At 44.8% G+C, this 17500-nt stretch overlaps 1 long non-coding RNA gene across 1 annotated transcript in view; it reads right to left on the bottom strand.

The window, feature by feature from the left end:
• Positions 1-6243: 6243 nt before the first annotated feature.
• Positions 6244-17500, bottom strand: part of LOC135249748 (uncharacterized) — a 40776-nt gene continuing 29519 nt past the window's right edge. The window contains exon 3 of the long non-coding RNA XR_010328764.1: positions 6244-6355. This is a non-coding gene — a long non-coding RNA (uncharacterized LOC135249748). The remainder of the gene's footprint in view (positions 6356-17500) is intronic.

The raw sequence follows: 17500 nt of genomic DNA, 5'->3' as shown, positions 1-17500 counted from the left end.
CCCGTCTACCAGTCTGCCTGTCTACCTGTCTGCCAGTCTACCCGTCTGCCAGTCTGCCCGTCTGCCAGTCTGCCTGTCTGCCAGTCTGCCAGTCTACCTGTCTGCCAGTCTACCCGTCTGCCAGTCTACCTGTCTGCCAGTCTGCCTGTCTACCTGTCTGCCAGTCTGCCAGTCTGCCAGTCTGCCCGTCTACCAGTCTGCCTGTCTACCCGTCTGCCAGTCTGCCTGTCTACCTGTCTGCCAGTCTGCTAGTCTGCCTGTCTACCTGTCTGCCATTCTGCCTGTCTGCCAGTCTACCAGTCTGCCTGTCTACCAGTCTGTCTGTCTACCAGTCTGTCGGGTGAGTCTGTGATTCTGGGACTCTGTGAGTCTGTGAGTCTGATTCTGTGTGAGTCTGTTCGTCTGCGACTCTGTGAGTCTATGCCAGCTAAGGCCTATTAATTAATTCTGACCAGCAGAGGTGTTATAAAGTGCTTCATAAAAATAAAAAGAAACTTATTTTCCCTAAACGTCCTAATATGAGTATGTAGCAACAGAAAACTTCACAATGTCATACATGTGTTCAGAATAACAATGTCAGTCATATGTAAATCTGGGGCTAGTGGTGGGGAATCCAATTATAGATGGAATGATAGAAGATGAACTGAAGAAGAATGAAATGAAGAGAGGAGAAGATGGGAGAGACAGGCAGGTTCTCGCACGGCCCCAGAGACGGGCATCATCGCAGGCCACACCCTCCCTGACCGCTCGTCAGCCAACTGCAGCCTTCTTTAAATTAGGTTGCCATGACCACCACCACATTCATTTAGCAAATCTACCTTCAGTTTCACCCGACAAGGTTTGGAGATCCTTTGGCTGTGGTGGACTCTGAACTGAAAACAGATTCCTATAATGCTGCTTTTTTTTTTTTTTAGCTCACAGAGCCTTAAGCTGAGGGGCCCAATCAGAGATGGTGCCATTCATAATGAGTCACAGATAAACACACAGTGACCTGCAGCCATCTTCCTGATGCCAAGGCCTCTCTGGCTGCATGCGAAGCATGACGTAATAATAATAAGGAACAAATTACTACTGTTATCATGCTGTTCAGAGATTACTGAACTGTCAATGAGACACTAAAAGGTATTCTAAAAGGCACACGCGTGTAGATATGGTAAAGACAGAGGTATCATAGATACCAAAACACTGACATCACAGACTCAAAACAAAGGTCTGGCTGAATGGAAGCAAATCCCTGCAGGAATTCTCTAACATCTAGTATAAAGCCTTCCCAGAAGAGTGGAGGTTGTTACAGCAGCCAAAGAATGGACCAGCTCCATATTAATGCCCATAATTCTGGATGAGATGCTGGGTGTGCGGAGTCCACATACTTGTAGTGTATATTATAGTAGATCTACTACCACAGCTGGACTCCACACGAACATGAATAGAAATTAAATTCCTGAACTGAGCAAAGCCCTGCTGGCTACCATAAAAAACAAAAAAACAAAACTGTATTTCATTAATTACTTAACCATTGCTGTTTCCTGAACACATGTAAACATGTGCATATGCATACCATTTAACTGCTGCGATTTAGCTACTCCTATTTATTCTGGAGTTTTTTTTCATAAAAGAGAACTGTGTTTCTTTGGAGTAATTATTTCCCCATTTCCTTGCATGGAAATTTTGAAAGTAGCACCCGACTGAATCACTTGCATTTCAAATGATCTCAGATTAATTAACGGATATTTAGTATTGCATCCTTATCATCACTGAAACAGACGCACAACGTTCCTCATTCCAGAAAATCAACAAAACCGGCGAGACCAAAGCACAAATGATGGGTTGAAAAATCATAACAGCAATCAAGGAATTGAGAGTTAAATTCAGTGACTGAACGGGAAGTTTATTCAGAGGGAAAATGTAAACATGCTCACTGTGGCTTCCCAGCCAGGCCACAGAGCGGTTATATTGTCTTAATGTCTGCTATCAGTTGTGAGCCTAATGAACCTCTGACAACAGAGTCATACCAAATCATCCATATCATGCTACATCATCTTTCTGAAGTGTGGCGATGTTATTTGGCCAATTAGCATATCACCAGAGGCTAATTTAGCTATTATGTCCAGCTCAGCAACGACGTGTTCTTCCCGGCAGAAACATTTCCCTTCTTCGTCCATCTTAATTTCTCACATGCCCACATAGTCTCTTCAGCAACGGGCCCTGATCCTGTAGTGTCACTGTCAGTTCTGTTGAAGCCACAAACAGCCACATTAACATATTTAGTAAAATGGCCGTGTTTTCCACTGCTTCAGATTTACATTTTATATGATTATGCAAATCACCTCACTAATGATGTCAGAAACATGATCATCAATGGCCAGCGCCAAATCTCCCAGCAGTCCGCAGCATGAACACTTTTCTGTTTTATGAATAACAAACTCAATTCAAAACCTCAGAATAAATTTGAATGAATTAAATGCTTAATACTATAATAATGTTACAGTATTTATTTTGTTTGGTTCTTCATATATAACATAATATTAATGAAATATAACAAATTGTTTTGATTGCATGAGTTCTTGAATATACTGAAGGTAAGCAGAGGTGCATTGTGGGATGGATAATACTGAAATCAGTTACTGAGCTGAAACTATCCTTCCACTGACATGCTTACCTGCAGCTCCAAACACCTCTCACTGGAAGCGGTTAGCCCCGGTCCCTGGGGGCAGTGTTTACGTGGGATTCGACGCGCGTGTGCGGGACGTTAAAGCGTGGTACGCTCCACGCGTGTCCGCGGACGCGCAGCAGCGTAACGACAGAGACGCAGTCGCCAGGAAGCGCTCAGCCAGCGGTACGGCGAGACGCAGTCGCACAGGAGCGTGCAGCCTGCGCACGACAGAGCGCGTCGCACAGAGCCAGCTGCGGCTAACGAGCAGAGACGCAGTCGCACAGGAAAGCGCTGCAGCCAGCGGCTAACGAGCAGAGACGCAGTCGCACAGGAACGGGCCGGAGGGCGGGGTTAGGGCTCAGGTGCCACGGCAATGCGCGCTTTCTGATGAGACGTGAAACGCAGTCTCTGATGAGACCTGAAACGCAGTCTCTGATGTTTCTGTTTCTCTTACACCAGCAGGTGGGGGGCAGGTGGGCAGGTGGGGGGAGGGGGTTTGGCATTTCTGATAAATGTGAAATTCAGCCAATTTATCTGACGGAAGGAGCAGCTCTATTTCCTGGGTTTTCATGAGTGAAAAATGCACGTCTCTCTGCAGCGACTGTGCTGAGGAAAGATGAACCTGATCAGCTTACCTTTAAAGAGACAGAAAAATCAGATAGCTCTGCAGTGGAATTACCTCATTGTATTGGACAATCTCTGTTCAGCAGATGGAAACATGCATTTTTTTTATTTCACTCTGTGGTTTGCATCACACCACTGGTGCATGCTGGGATGGATGGTTTGCGTCAGGGAAGCTTGATAACAGTCATAACAAGCTGTTTTGTTCAGTGTGCCTTTATTCTTTATGTTTATGTGACCAGTGAAAGCATTTGTTTGTTACACAGAGTCAGAGTTCTGCAGCGGTCGAGATAAGGAATAACAAACAATAACAATAACGGCCAAAAACATTATCTTTTGCACATAAAGTGTGTTTTACTTATAAATATTTTTTTTAAAAAGGTAATAAGAAATTATATTCAATATTTTTTATATATTCCCCCAATTTACTGCAGGTCCTGCTGCTTATCTGTATTTTTGTAGGATATGAAATTCAATACACATAACTGTCCTTTGATTTTCTCTTTTTGAAGTGTTTTGTTTTTCATAAAGGCAATAACACTCCCTGGAGCTAGTACATACGCTGGTCGAAATAACAAGGAAAAATAAATCTGAGATGACCATCACTTCCTTGGTCCTAATTGGATTTTACTGCAATGAAAAGACATTTCAATCAAGCAGGACACTGTGGTGGCGGCTGGTCCATTAAAATGCTGTAGTCAATTTACCGCGAACCCGAAAAACAGCCCCTTTCACTTTGACACAAAACAGACAACAAGACAGGAGTCTCAGCATTAATGTTTGTTTGGAAGAAACCTGCTGGCTTGAGGTGAACTTTCTGACAAAGAAATCACCCAGGGCTCAGGTGCCACAGCTATGCATTGGTGGGGGTGGAGGTGAAGTACTGCTCCACCCTAAAGCACCTTAGACATCTGGAAAATATAAATTTAATCCATGAAACACAGTCATTATATTGTGGATTATTGGACATAATCGCTGGGCAGGGGATCAGTATGACGGTGATACAGGTAAAAGTGATTTATATGTCAGCTGAGGTGGCCATTTTGTATTTCGGTATGAGACAAATCCACATCTGAAGTTAAGGATGGTTTATGTGAACTCAGGGGTGAAAATGTAAGAACTCTGATCAGTAGTCTGAGTCATACTGCAGTTTATTTTGCAGTCACATTTAAAGGCAGGCATCTGATTAATCTGCTGTGCTCCTGGCCGGATTATTAAACAGCAGCCAGCCTTCATGTCCCCCCATACTCACTCATACTCTACTCTTTATAATACTATACTCATACTCTACTCATTATAATACTCACTCATACTCTACTCTTTATAATACTATACTCACTCATACTCTACTCTTTATAATACTATACTCATACTCTACTCATTATAATACTCACTCATACTCTACTGATTATAATACTCACTCATACTCTACTCATTATAATACCATACTCACTTATACTCTACTCATTATAATACTATACTCACTCATACTCTACTCATTATAATACTCACTCATACTCTACTCATTATAATACTCACTCATACTCTACTCTTTATAATACTATACTCACTCATACTCTACTCATTATAATACTATACTCATACTCTACTCGTTATAATACTCACTCATACTCTACTCATTATAATACCATACTCACTTATACTCTACTCATTATAATACTAACCTCACTCATACTCTACTCATTATAATACTCACTCATACTCTACTCATTATAATACCATACTCGCTTATACTCTACTCATTATAATACTATACTCACTCATACTCTACTCATTATAATACTCACTCATACTCTACTCATTATAATACCATACTCACTTATACTCTACTCATTATAATACTCACTCATACTCTACTCTTTATAATACTATACTCACTCATACTCTACTCTTTATAATACTATACTCACTCATACTCTACTCATTACTATACTCACTCATACTCTACTCATTATAATACTCACTCATACTCTACTCTTTATAATACTATACTCACTCATACTCTACTCATTACTATACTCACTCATACTCTACTCATTATAATACTCACTCATACTCTACTCTTTATAATACTATACTCACTCATACTCTACTCATTATAATACTCACTCATACTCTACTCTTTATAATACTATACTCACTCATACTCTACTCATTATAATACTCACTCATACTCTACTCTTTATAATACTATACTCACTCATACTCTACTCATTACTATACTCACTCATACTCTACTCATTATAATACTCACTCATACTCTACTCTTTATAATACTATACTCACTCATACTCTACTCATTACTATACTCACTCATACTCTACTCTTTATAATACTATACTCACTCATACTCTACTCATTATAATACTCACTCACACTCTACTCATTATAATACTATACTCACTCATACTCTACTCATTATAATACTCACTCACACGCTACTCATTATAATACTATACTCACTCATACTCTACTCATTATAATACTATACTCACTCATACTCTACTCATTATAATACTCACTCACACTCTACTCATAATACTATACTCACTCATACTCTACTCATTATAATACTCACTCATACTCTACTCATTATAATACTCACTCATACTCTACTCATTATAATACTATACTCACTCATACTCTACTCATTATAATACTCACTCACACGCTACTCATTATAATACTATACTCACTCATACTCTACTCATTATAATACTATACTCACTCATACTCATATATACATACTCACTCACACTCTACTCATATAATACTATACTCACTCATACTCTACTCATTATAATACTATACTCACTCATACTCTACTCATTATGATACCATACTCACTCATACTCTACTCATTATAATACTATACTCACTCATACTCTACTCATTATAATACCATATTCACTTATACTCTACTCATTATAATACTATACTCGCTCCTTATGTTGCAGGGTATTCTGAGTTTCTCTGCTGATTGCCTCTTTCCCTCCATAGCCTTCATCCTCCTCATCCTCCTCCTCCGTCTTTTAAGTTTCTTGCTCATTCTCATACTTCCTGGAAGAGGTTAAAGATCATTTTACACAGAAGGAAAATGTTGTGCATTTAATGTCTGATAAACATAATTTCCATTTCAAACCACAGGGAACAGAAGATTACCTCATCCTTAACACACACCCTCTGGACTGGAAGTGTTTGGCTGTGCTTATATTACACACACACACACACACACATGCACGAATGCACACACACATGCTCGCATACACATGGCATACGTGTGTATGTGTGTATGAGTACGTGTGTAAGTGCACATTTGTGTGTGTGTGTGTGCATGCGTGTAAGTGTGCGTCTGTGTAGATGTCAGCATGCTTGCAGATGGTGCAGCAGAAAATCATTTGAAGTGCCCTAAAGCAATGAATCAGTTGGAAGGTGCGTTAATATTGTCAAACACTCATTTTCCACCGAGGCAAACCTTTTGAAAAGCACTCCAAATGGCAACAAATACCACCCTGCCAGCAGCCCTTACGAGAGCTGCTGCAATCATTTATAGACTTTCAATTACAGCTACAAGCTGGAACAGAGCTCAATCCTATAATGTCCTACTGCACGTTGTCTCCCAATTCCCCATCATCCAGGGTGAGAGATCCACTCATTTCCAGAGAAAATAACAGGTATCACCGCGTCCTCACCACTTCCAACAGTGTACACAGCACTTCAGTTCCTGCTTGCTATCAGTTCTGTTCAATAATGCTAATTTCTGCAAACTTAAGTAATGATTATCAGAAGGTGTGAAACACATACACAGAAGGTACTAAGGCATGCCAAGATTGAAACTGAGATACTGTGGGTAAGTGTAAGGCAGTCATTTTGTATAACTGTAGAATACATTATGTATACAGTGCTCATGCAAGAGCATGCTAAGCAGGTTAAGTAACTTACTGGTGACTCGACTTGGAGGTCAGCAGGGTAACTAACCATCTAATTTGCTAGCATAGCGCACAGACAGCATGTGCAGAGCGGTGTAGCCAGCTTCATCGCCATGACGACAACGAACAAAAGGCACGCGGCTGAAGTCACTAGCATAGCCTTCGCAAAGAATTCTGGGAAAGGTCAGGGTTCAGGAGAGGCAGCAGGGGGTGTGGTGGCTGGATAGCTGGTGCCTGCCTTTGATTCCTGGATCAAAATACATACGATGCTATCCTTCAAAAGAACCGCAAGCTTCACCATGTGCAAACTTCACCTGGTCTACCGGTTATAGAAACGGCCTGTTCATCCAGCTGGAGGTGTTGATGTGCGGCACACGTTCCTGTGTGTGTGAGTCTATGTAAGAGCACGTTTAAAAGGCCTGGCAGTGGAAGGTCCCCTGAAGCCTCCGAGCGGATCGCACTCTGATTCAGGCTGACGCACAACAGTATTTACCGTCTGAGGAACCCGGAGACGTGAAAAGGGCACGACCTTCACCGCCAGCCTTATTAGCGGTGTGTAAGGAGCGAAACGAGCATTTATTACGAGACCCGCAGCTGAACTTTGCATTTATCAGCCCACAGAATCCTCCAAACGAGGCACTGTGCTTTTCTCCCGTTAGCCATGCAATTAATCACACAATTTCCCCATGACGCTTCTGCGAGGATATTTCTGCGGCTTTCCTCAGGGCTAACAGCGTGGGGTCGTCACTGCACTTCACATGGAAATGCTGCATGAATGCTGTACGAATGCTCTATGAATGCTGTATGAATGCTCTATGAATGCTGTACGAATGCTCTATGAATGCTGTATGAATGCTGCATGAATGCTCTATGCATGCTGTATGAACGCTCTATGGATGCTGTATGAACGCTCTATGAATGCTGTATGAATGCTCTATGCATGCTGTATGAACGCTCTATGCATGCTGTACGAATTAATTGGATACAATCATTCTCTCCTTCTCCGCCTCAGCTGATGTGTGGAGAGTGTTCTGGTGCAAAATAGCAGTCATGGGTGCACACCACCAATGTGTAGCCCCCCCCCTCCGAGCAACTGCACAAATATAATTGGTTGCACGAGGGGGTGGGGGGTGGGAGGGCTACACACGGGTGGTGGTTGAGGCGCGTTTCCCCCTCATCGCTGTAAAGCCCTGTGTCTGTGAGGAAAGGCGCTATAAATATGAGCGGCTAGAGTCGTGTCCCAGTCTGGCATCTTTAGGCCCTCTGAGGGGACAGAGAAGTTTGGCTCTTTGGTAAGCTCCCTGACCCTGTTTGTGTTTGTTTAGCCTGATTAAAGAGCGCCAGCATGAATAAGGATCACCCTCAGCGCCGCCCTCCTTTCGCCTGATTGGCTCCGGCGTGATGGTAATGGCTCGGCGCACTTCACGTGCAATCACTTCTGTCCTAATGAAAATACAGCTGCTTAAACTAAAAATCAATCTCCTCATTATGATCGCGATGATTTTAATCTGAAACAGCCCCTTTCTGACAAATAAAATGATTTCACATGAAGTGTGCGAAGCAGAAATTAATTAATTAATTAATTAGCTGCTGATTGATGATCCTGACTCAGATTGGCCAGCAGGTTAATCAGGAGAAAAAAAGTCTCAGCTCAACGGGTTCTGCATCCCTGTCTCTCACAGTAAGCAAAACAAGCCTTACTACTACAACCTCCCACACCCCCACATGCCCCCCCCCCACTTTAAAACCTCACACACACACCCAAATCCCCTCCCCCACTTTTAAACCTCCCACACCCCCCCCCCACTTTAAAACCTCACACACCCCCACATGCCCCCTCCCCCGCTTTAAACCTCCCACACACCCCCACATGCCCCCCCACTTTAAAACCTCACACATACACCCACACCCTCCTCACCCCGCTTTTAAACCTCTCACACACCCCCACATGCCCCCCACTTTAAAACCTCACACACACCCACACCCCCTTTTAAACCTCCCACACACTCCCATACCACCCCGCTTAAAACCTCACACACACACCACCCCCCCCCTTTAAACCTCCCACACACTCCCATATCCCCCACTTTAAAAATGCCTACTCACCCCACTTTAAAACCTCACACATCCCCACACTCCGCCCCCTTCCCGCTTTAAAACCTCACACACAGACGGTTAAATCGGTACACCCACACAGTACAGTACCTAATACATTAAACATATTATTATTATTATTATTGTTCTGTGTATTATATTATATGTTTCAACCAAATGATCCACCGGAAGCCTAATCTTGTTTTATTCTCAGTGTAGCTGAGATCACTTACACTTTTTATAAGACTTAGTATGACAGTGATCGTTGTCATAATTTCATGGATATCACACGGCCTGGGCTCATACAGGTGTAGGATTGTGCAGAAAAGCCCCTCCTCCCCTCTGATGCCAGCATTTCCTTCCCCCGGATTAATTTTAAAAGTGTGTGGAACATGTCAGCGGTGTGAGGTGCGAGCGCTGCCTCCTCTGCCGGTCACATGGTGCTTCTCTCTGGCCTTTGAAGTTCTGATTCCACCGGCATTTCAGCTCACATGGCTGCTCTTTCGGTGGATAGATCTTTCTGCAGGAACTCACAAAAGCCTTTTTGCTCGTCTCATTGGCTTGTGCTATAGGGGGCCAATCACTAACACTGCACATGCATCATCTGGTTATGGTTCAGATTTTAAAAATTATTTCTCAAACACACACAAAATCTCAGCAAGTTTATAGAGAGGCAGTGCACATATTGATTGCAGGAACTGAACAATTCTCTATTTAAAAAAAGAAGAATGCAAATATTTGAATGTGTGGCTTTTCTGTATTGATAGTGATGGAGTCTGTCGGCCCTGATCCAACGCTGCTCTCTCCTGATCCAACGCTGCTCTCTCCCCGGTGGGTCTGCTTTCATTGTTGCTCAGCTTTAAGTTTCCCAGATCGATAACCCCTCACCGACCGGGTGATTAACTGCAGGGATATCGCATTTCAGTCGGGCCTTCCACCTCCTCCATTTCACAGCGTGCGACTCGCTCAGGCAATTAGTTCTGGCCCCGGCAGCAGAGCTCTCTGCACGCAGAACAAACTTAGCATGCGACTACACTGCATCCCGCCATAATCAGACACCAGCGCATGGGCATGCGACTACACTGCATCCCGCCATAATCAGACACCAGCGCATGGGCATGCGACTACACTACATCCCGCCATAATCAGACACCAGCGCATGGGCATGCGACTACACTACATCCCACCATAATCAGACACCAGCGCATGGGCATGCGACTTCACCACTAACCGCCATAATCAGACACCAGCGCATGGGCATGCGACTTCACCACTAACCGCCATAATCAGACACCAGCGCATGGGCATGCGACTTCACCACTAACCGCCATAATCAGACACCAGCGCATGGCATGCGACTTCACCACTAACCGCCATAATCAGACACCAGCGCATGGGCATGCGACTTCACCACTAACCGCCATAATCAGACACCAGCGCATGGGCATGCGACTTCACCACTAACCACCATAATCAGACACCAGCGCATGGGCATGCGACTTCACCACTAACCGCCATAATCAGACACCAGCGCATGGGCATGCGACTTCACCACTAACCGCCATAATCAGACACCAGCGCATGGGCATGCGACTTCACCACTAACCGCCATAATCAGACACCAGCGCATGGGCATGCGACTTCACCACTAACCGCCATAATCAGACACCAGCGAAAGGCATGCGACTACACTGCATCCCGCCATAATCAGACACCAGCGCATGGGCATGCGACTTCACCACTAACCGCCATAATCAGACACCAGCGCATGGGCATGCGACTTCACCACTAACCGCCATAATCAGACACCAGCGCATGGGCATGCAACTTCACCACTAACCGCCATAATCAGACACCAGCGCATGGGCATGCGACTTCACCACTAACCGCCATAATCAGACACCAGCGCATGGGCATGCGACTTCACCACTAACCGCCATAATCAGACACCAGCGCATGGGCATGCGACTACACTGCATCCCGCCATAATCAGACACCAGCGCATGGGCATGCGACTTCACCACTAACCGCCATAATCAGACACCAGCGAAAGGGATGCGACTACACTGCATCCCGCCATAATCAGACACCAGCGCATGGGCATGCGACTTCAGCACTAACCGCCATAATCAGGCACCAGCGCATGGGCATGCAACTTCACCACTAACCGCCATAATCAGACACCAGCGCATGGGCATGCGACTTCACCACTAACCGCCATAATCAGACACCAGCGCAAGGGTTTAGCAGCTCTAACCTGCACTCTGCCTAATGCACACACAAAATGAATACTGTGTATGTTTTAATCGTGTGATGCTGTGTTATTAAATATGTGACTGTGAAAATGCTGCTTTGTTTGGAAGATAATGTTTAAAACCGCGTTTGAGCTGTTCACTTAGGACCCTAATTCACATGCATTTCACAGCCTTTTGCAAGCACAAAGTATACCAGCATGCTGGGAAATGCAAATTACTGATTATAAATTCCTGAAAATCCATGAATTCATTAACCCTCATTTATTTTCTCTAAATATTTCAGGAGAGGGTACTGCACGGGACATTAAAACTATCACAAGTAACATTTATGTTTTTATGCATTCAGAATGTTGTCTCCCTGTGAGGTCCTGACACACACACACACACACACACTCTCTCGCCCTCTCTCTCTCACACACACACACACACTCTCTCTCTCACACACACACACTCTCTCACTCATACACACACACACACAGCGGCCTGTTGTGTTTGTCCATTCGCTGGTGTAATTAAGCTGATGAGCTGATGGGGTGTCATGGAGGAAAGTGTGCTCAGCACCCCCCCCCCCATTTTTGGTTTGTAATCCTCGGGGTCAGGACTAATTTGTAGCGGTGTTGTGTATCTGGAGTCTACAGGAGTCACAGAGGATTTACACAGAACTTAATGAGGGGACAGGAATTCTACCCTGACACCCTATTGCACAGTGCCATACCACGAGCCCCCCCCCGCCACGCTCACAATCACCCCTCTACTCTGCCTCCCCCCTGCCCCTCACACCCCCCACTGCTTTTGCAGCCAGATATTCCCTACTCCTTGTTTATGTTACAAAAATGTAATAACCACAATATATTCATATAGTATTTCTTTGAAAATATTATTAAAAATTTCAATGAAATGCATTTAAAATACACAAATGCGTCCACTCCAATATCTGAAAGCAACAATATTTTGTGTATTTGGGCAGCATTTCCACATTCTTTTGATACCTTGACATATTTTGTCAGTATATTTTCAATATATTCCATTTCGATATTCACCAGGTTCTGAATGTTTCCCAAGTACCTGACTGAATCACTCCCACGTAGAATTAATTTCAGTTCAATGCAGATGTTGAAGGTACATTTTTGGAAATTAATTAAAATGATATTCTATAGTCACCCCAGGACATTATGGGGATATTTAAATTCATGAACCGCATGATAGCTAATTTCTTGAATTTCCTGAATTTAAACGGACCCCAACAGAACCCAACTTGGGAGCATTTTCTTTTAACCTGCAGACTGCTGATAATCGAGCTCTCTCTGATCCCAACAGGATCTCTCTACAACAAGCACATGGGCCTCTTCCTGTTATCACCCAGAACACATGGGAACGTACTGCATGTGATGACCAGGCTTTGGGTTCCTGGTCTGTGACGCCGGGTGGCAGCCCACCTTTTATTGTGGTGCAGGCACGAGATTTTTTTTTGCGTAAATAAAAAGTTTGTTCCTTCTACGATACCAGCGTGACCTTTGGACATACATAATACAGGCCTTGCTACCTTCGTAAAAACCTAGCCAGGGTTTTTACACCTCTGAGCAGGGTGCCTTTGAGTATCTTCAGTAACAAACACATTGAACACGTTTCTCTGGATAAAGGTAAACCAAGACTATCATGTAGGGCTGTGTGGAATGTTTTATATTCTACTGCTGCCACAAGCAGTGCAAACAATGACTAAATTAAGTTTGACTTGTATTTTAGAATGAACATGTACTATATTACTATGTCTGTGTCCACAGGAATGTTTGTGGTACGGTATCACATCGCCCTGAAATGGCAATTTCATTCTGATATAAAAAAACCTGCAGCATCCAATATATCACAGTAAAATACATACAGAATCAAAGTGTCAGCTGTGTCTATGTACACATGGGGCAATATCTGCCTCATCAGGAATACCCTGACCACTGGAGCTGTGCGCTGTTTACAGACACTGGATCACCACTGTGGAGCTCTGTCCTACGCTTGCTTGGTTTCTGGGGTTTTAGGTCCAGTCTTACTTTACATTACACGGTTATTACATTATGTGCGGTTATTGTGTTATGCAGTCATCACAGTATGAGAGGCTACACCGATGTATCCTGTTATGTAGTTATTTTCTTTTATGTAGTTATTTTAAAGCAGTAAAAAGGAACAGAAAAGTAGGATAGATTGAAAGTCTAGGTGTCCATCCTTAATAATACTGCCACTGAACTTCACAGGCAACCCTAGCTAAAGGAAAGATCAGTCTAAGTTTATGAAACACTGACACATCCAGATCAGTCATTAATGAGCACACAAACACATTTAAAGGCCGTTTTTCCTGTTGAGCATCCTGTCTCCACTCTACATTCATTTTTACCAGAAAAAAAACTGGAGGCCCATTTCACTGCTGAAACAAGCTGTGAAAACTCATTTCAGTGCTCAGGAACAGAACTGGGGGAGTTCAGCTCAGTCATTTGCTACTTCCAAACAATTATGATTTTCAGTTCTGATACAGATGACATTATTATGGGTCATTAATTCTGATAAAGATTACTGCTAAACATAAATGCTTCCAGAAGGAGGGAGCATAAGAGTTTTAAGAGCTTCTCACAGTATGTTAAAGTTGTGTGAGTTCTGAGACCGTGTGTGGGTTTTAGCTCGTAGTTTGCTGAAGTTGTGTGTGTTCTTCTGAGCGGATGTTTGACGTGGTCCTGTTAGAGGGTTGGCTGCTTTGGAAAGATTCTGCCACTTAGTCGAGCAGCCTCTGCCTGCAATATCCTTAAAGACTCACCGGGGAAATAAAACAGCCAGACAATCGGATTTAATCACAAAGTGGTCCGGAGGAGAGGAGGAGTGGAGGGGAGAGAGAGAGATTATTAAGCCTTAGGTGCCTCCCTATTCTCCAGCACTTTGTAAAGTACTGATGACCGCCTGTATTAAGAGGGCCTTGTCATAATTGAATGAAATCACTAAAGAGCGAGACAATCCATTGTGGACCTCAGCAGATCTAGTGTAAAATACAAATAAGACACTGAGTAAAAGGGTTTGTTGAACTCCACGGAGGTGCGCTGGTTTCCCTCCTGTGGTGCCAGGTCTTTGAGCCAAGGCAGAGCGGTAGTGTGTGTTTGACAGCATGTACGTTTTGGGGGCGGAGCCATCCTGTGGATGAACAGTGCCCCTGTGCATCTGAGGGAGGGGCTGCTCCATGCTTTCACACCCACTCTGTCAGGGGAGTCTACAGCGGCTATTTTAAAACTCACTCGCAGGAAAAAGGCTTTCAGATGCCCAAAGCACCTGCCCAGTACACGACCCTTGCTCTGCGGAGTGACAGATGCTCGGTCTGTCTAATCAAACACTCTGTTTTTCCTCAGGAGGACCGCCCTTGTTACCGCTCGAGAAGCAGCCGAAGTGAGCGGATAAACGGCTCTGCTGTCAGAGAGACTGGGGCTGGGCCCTGCTGAAATCAGCTGAAATCAGCAGCAAGACGGGCTGGGCCCTGCTGAAATCAGCTGAAATCAGCAGCAAGATGGGGCTGGGCCCTGCTGAAATCAGCTGAAATTAGCAGCAAGATGGGGCTGGGCCCTGCTGAAATCAGCTGAAATCAGCAGCAAGACGGGCTGGGCCCTGCTGAAATCAGCTGAAATCAGCAGCAAGACTGGGGCTGGGCCCTGCTGAAATCAGCTGAAATCAGCAGCAAGATGGGCTGGGCCCTGCTGAAATCAGCTGAAATCAGCAGCAAGATGGGCTGGGCCCTGCTGAAATCAGCTGAAATCAGCAGCAAGACGGGCTGGGCCCTGCTGAAATCAGCTGAAATCAGCAGCAAGATGGGGCTGGGCCCTGCTGAAATCAGCTGAAATCAGCAGCAAGACTGGGGCTGGGCCCTGCTGAAATCAGCTGAAATCAGCAGTAAGATGGGGCTGGGCCCTGCTGAAATCAGCTGAAATCAGCAGCAAGACTGGGGCTGGGCCCTGCTGAAATCAGCTGAAATCAGCAGCACACCGTGTGACGCTTTCCCTCTCAGCTTAATAGCGACTGTAACACACAGGCTATGTCCTGTGTGCATGTTCATAAGCACTGGTGCAGCTCTGCTTATGGTAACGGCAGTATTAATGCATCCCACCACACACAAGAGGCCTAGCGCTCCTCGCTATGCTGGGCTGCTCCATACCTGGCTAATTTCCTCGTTATCCAGTCACACCCCAGAGGATTATGGAGAGGATTCTCCAGAAAAGACCCTCCATGACAGGTGGACTTAACCACATATGGAAAGCAGTACTATGAGTACATCTTCACCCTATCACTATCATGAGTCATAATATCATCATCAGAATATTATTATTATCATGAATAATAATAATTTTTTTTTTTTTTTAAATAATTATTTGGCATCTCTATTTCCACCTGAACCACCTGTGTCCCCCTATAACCCTGACCCCCGTGTAATACACATTTATTTTTCTGTGATTATGCAGCACAGGGTCTCCTGTTTACAGGCAGGAACAGGTGCGAGAGAGAAAGAGGGCTCGAAGGTGGCGTAAAGGGCTAATGGGTCTCTCTCTCTCTCTCTCTCTTTCTTTCTTTCTCTTTTTCTCTCTCTCTCTCTCTCTCTACAATAAAGGATAAACTAACTGAAAGACTGGAAACATTGAACGTGGAGGTAAATGCGCTTGTAACTGAACAGTGAATGCAGGCATTTCTCTACAGAAATAAAGAGGCTTCCACCCCCACCGAGCCCCCCCTCCCCCTCCCCCCTCCCATGCTGCATTTTGGCGAGATGGAAACCTATTATGAACGGATCATTTGGAAACATCTGTGCACGTAATCAACCCCCCCCATCGTGCCCCCCCCATGACTGCACTAACTTACATTATCTCTCGCCTCGGTCCTCAGCTCTGACTTGTACTACAATTACCATGGAAACCGCCCCCCACTGCACGCAGACAAATGAAATTCCCGATCTCTGAAACTCTTTGGATGCTTACATAACGGCACGCGATGGCACCAGCGCACAAACACAACAGCAAACCCAGAATAACAATGCAGAGATACCACCGCGGGACATAAGGACCTTTCACACAGAGAGCGGCTTTCATACGGGCGAGCGTGAGCCTGCTCTGCGTTCAGGAAGGGTGGGAGGCACAGACGCAGTGCGTGACTCTGAGGTGTGTAACAGAGCAGTGTGTGACTCTGAGGTGTGTAACAGCGCAGTGTGTAACAGAGCAGTGTGTGACTCTGAGGTGTGTAACAGCGCAGTGTGTAACAGAGCAGTGTGTAACGCAGTCTCTGTAGCTGAAGGAGCTGCAGAAGCACTGTGCTCAGTCTGTGCCAGTCGCGCATTAATGAGTGCATGAGAGTGTCAGCAGGCGAGCTAACCGTGTGTGAATCCCCCCGAAGAGCTCACACCTCACACGAGCACACGGTTACCCCTCTGCTCCCTGGGGGGGGGGGAGGCAAGAGTCAGGGGCTGCTTAATTCTGGGTGAAATTAATATTATTGCTCCATTACTTTAATGTCTCGAAAATGAAGACATCAGGGTGTGTGTGAGTGTGCGTGCGTGTGAGTGGGTGTGTGCGTGTGCTTGTGTGTCAGTGTGTGTCAGAGAGAGAGAGAGAGAGAGAGAGAGAGAGAGACCTCCACATACATGCAGTGGTCCATTGTTATGTGTGCTGCATCACTCAGAGAGGGAACAGATATGAGTAAGGTGCGAGTAAAACTGAGCTTTTTGTGTGAGCACACGGGCAGTGGGATTCACGTCAGGAGGACACTTGCATTGGAAAAGGTGCCGTACCTGTGGGCGTGAAGATCAAGAGGAACACGTCTCTCTTAAATCTGGCACGCCCCCCTCCGTCCCTAATTTGTCCCAGTCTTTCCTGGCTCTTATTTTATGAAGGAGGACATTTGACAGACGTTTGAATTCACGG

Source organism: Anguilla rostrata, chromosome 3 (assembly GCF_018555375.3).
Source record: "Anguilla rostrata isolate EN2019 chromosome 3, ASM1855537v3, whole genome shotgun sequence".
NCBI classification, from domain to species: domain Eukaryota; kingdom Metazoa; phylum Chordata; class Actinopteri; order Anguilliformes; family Anguillidae; genus Anguilla; species Anguilla rostrata.
Note: the sequence above shows the minus strand (reverse complement) of the source record. Positions and strands in the feature narration are given on the sequence as shown.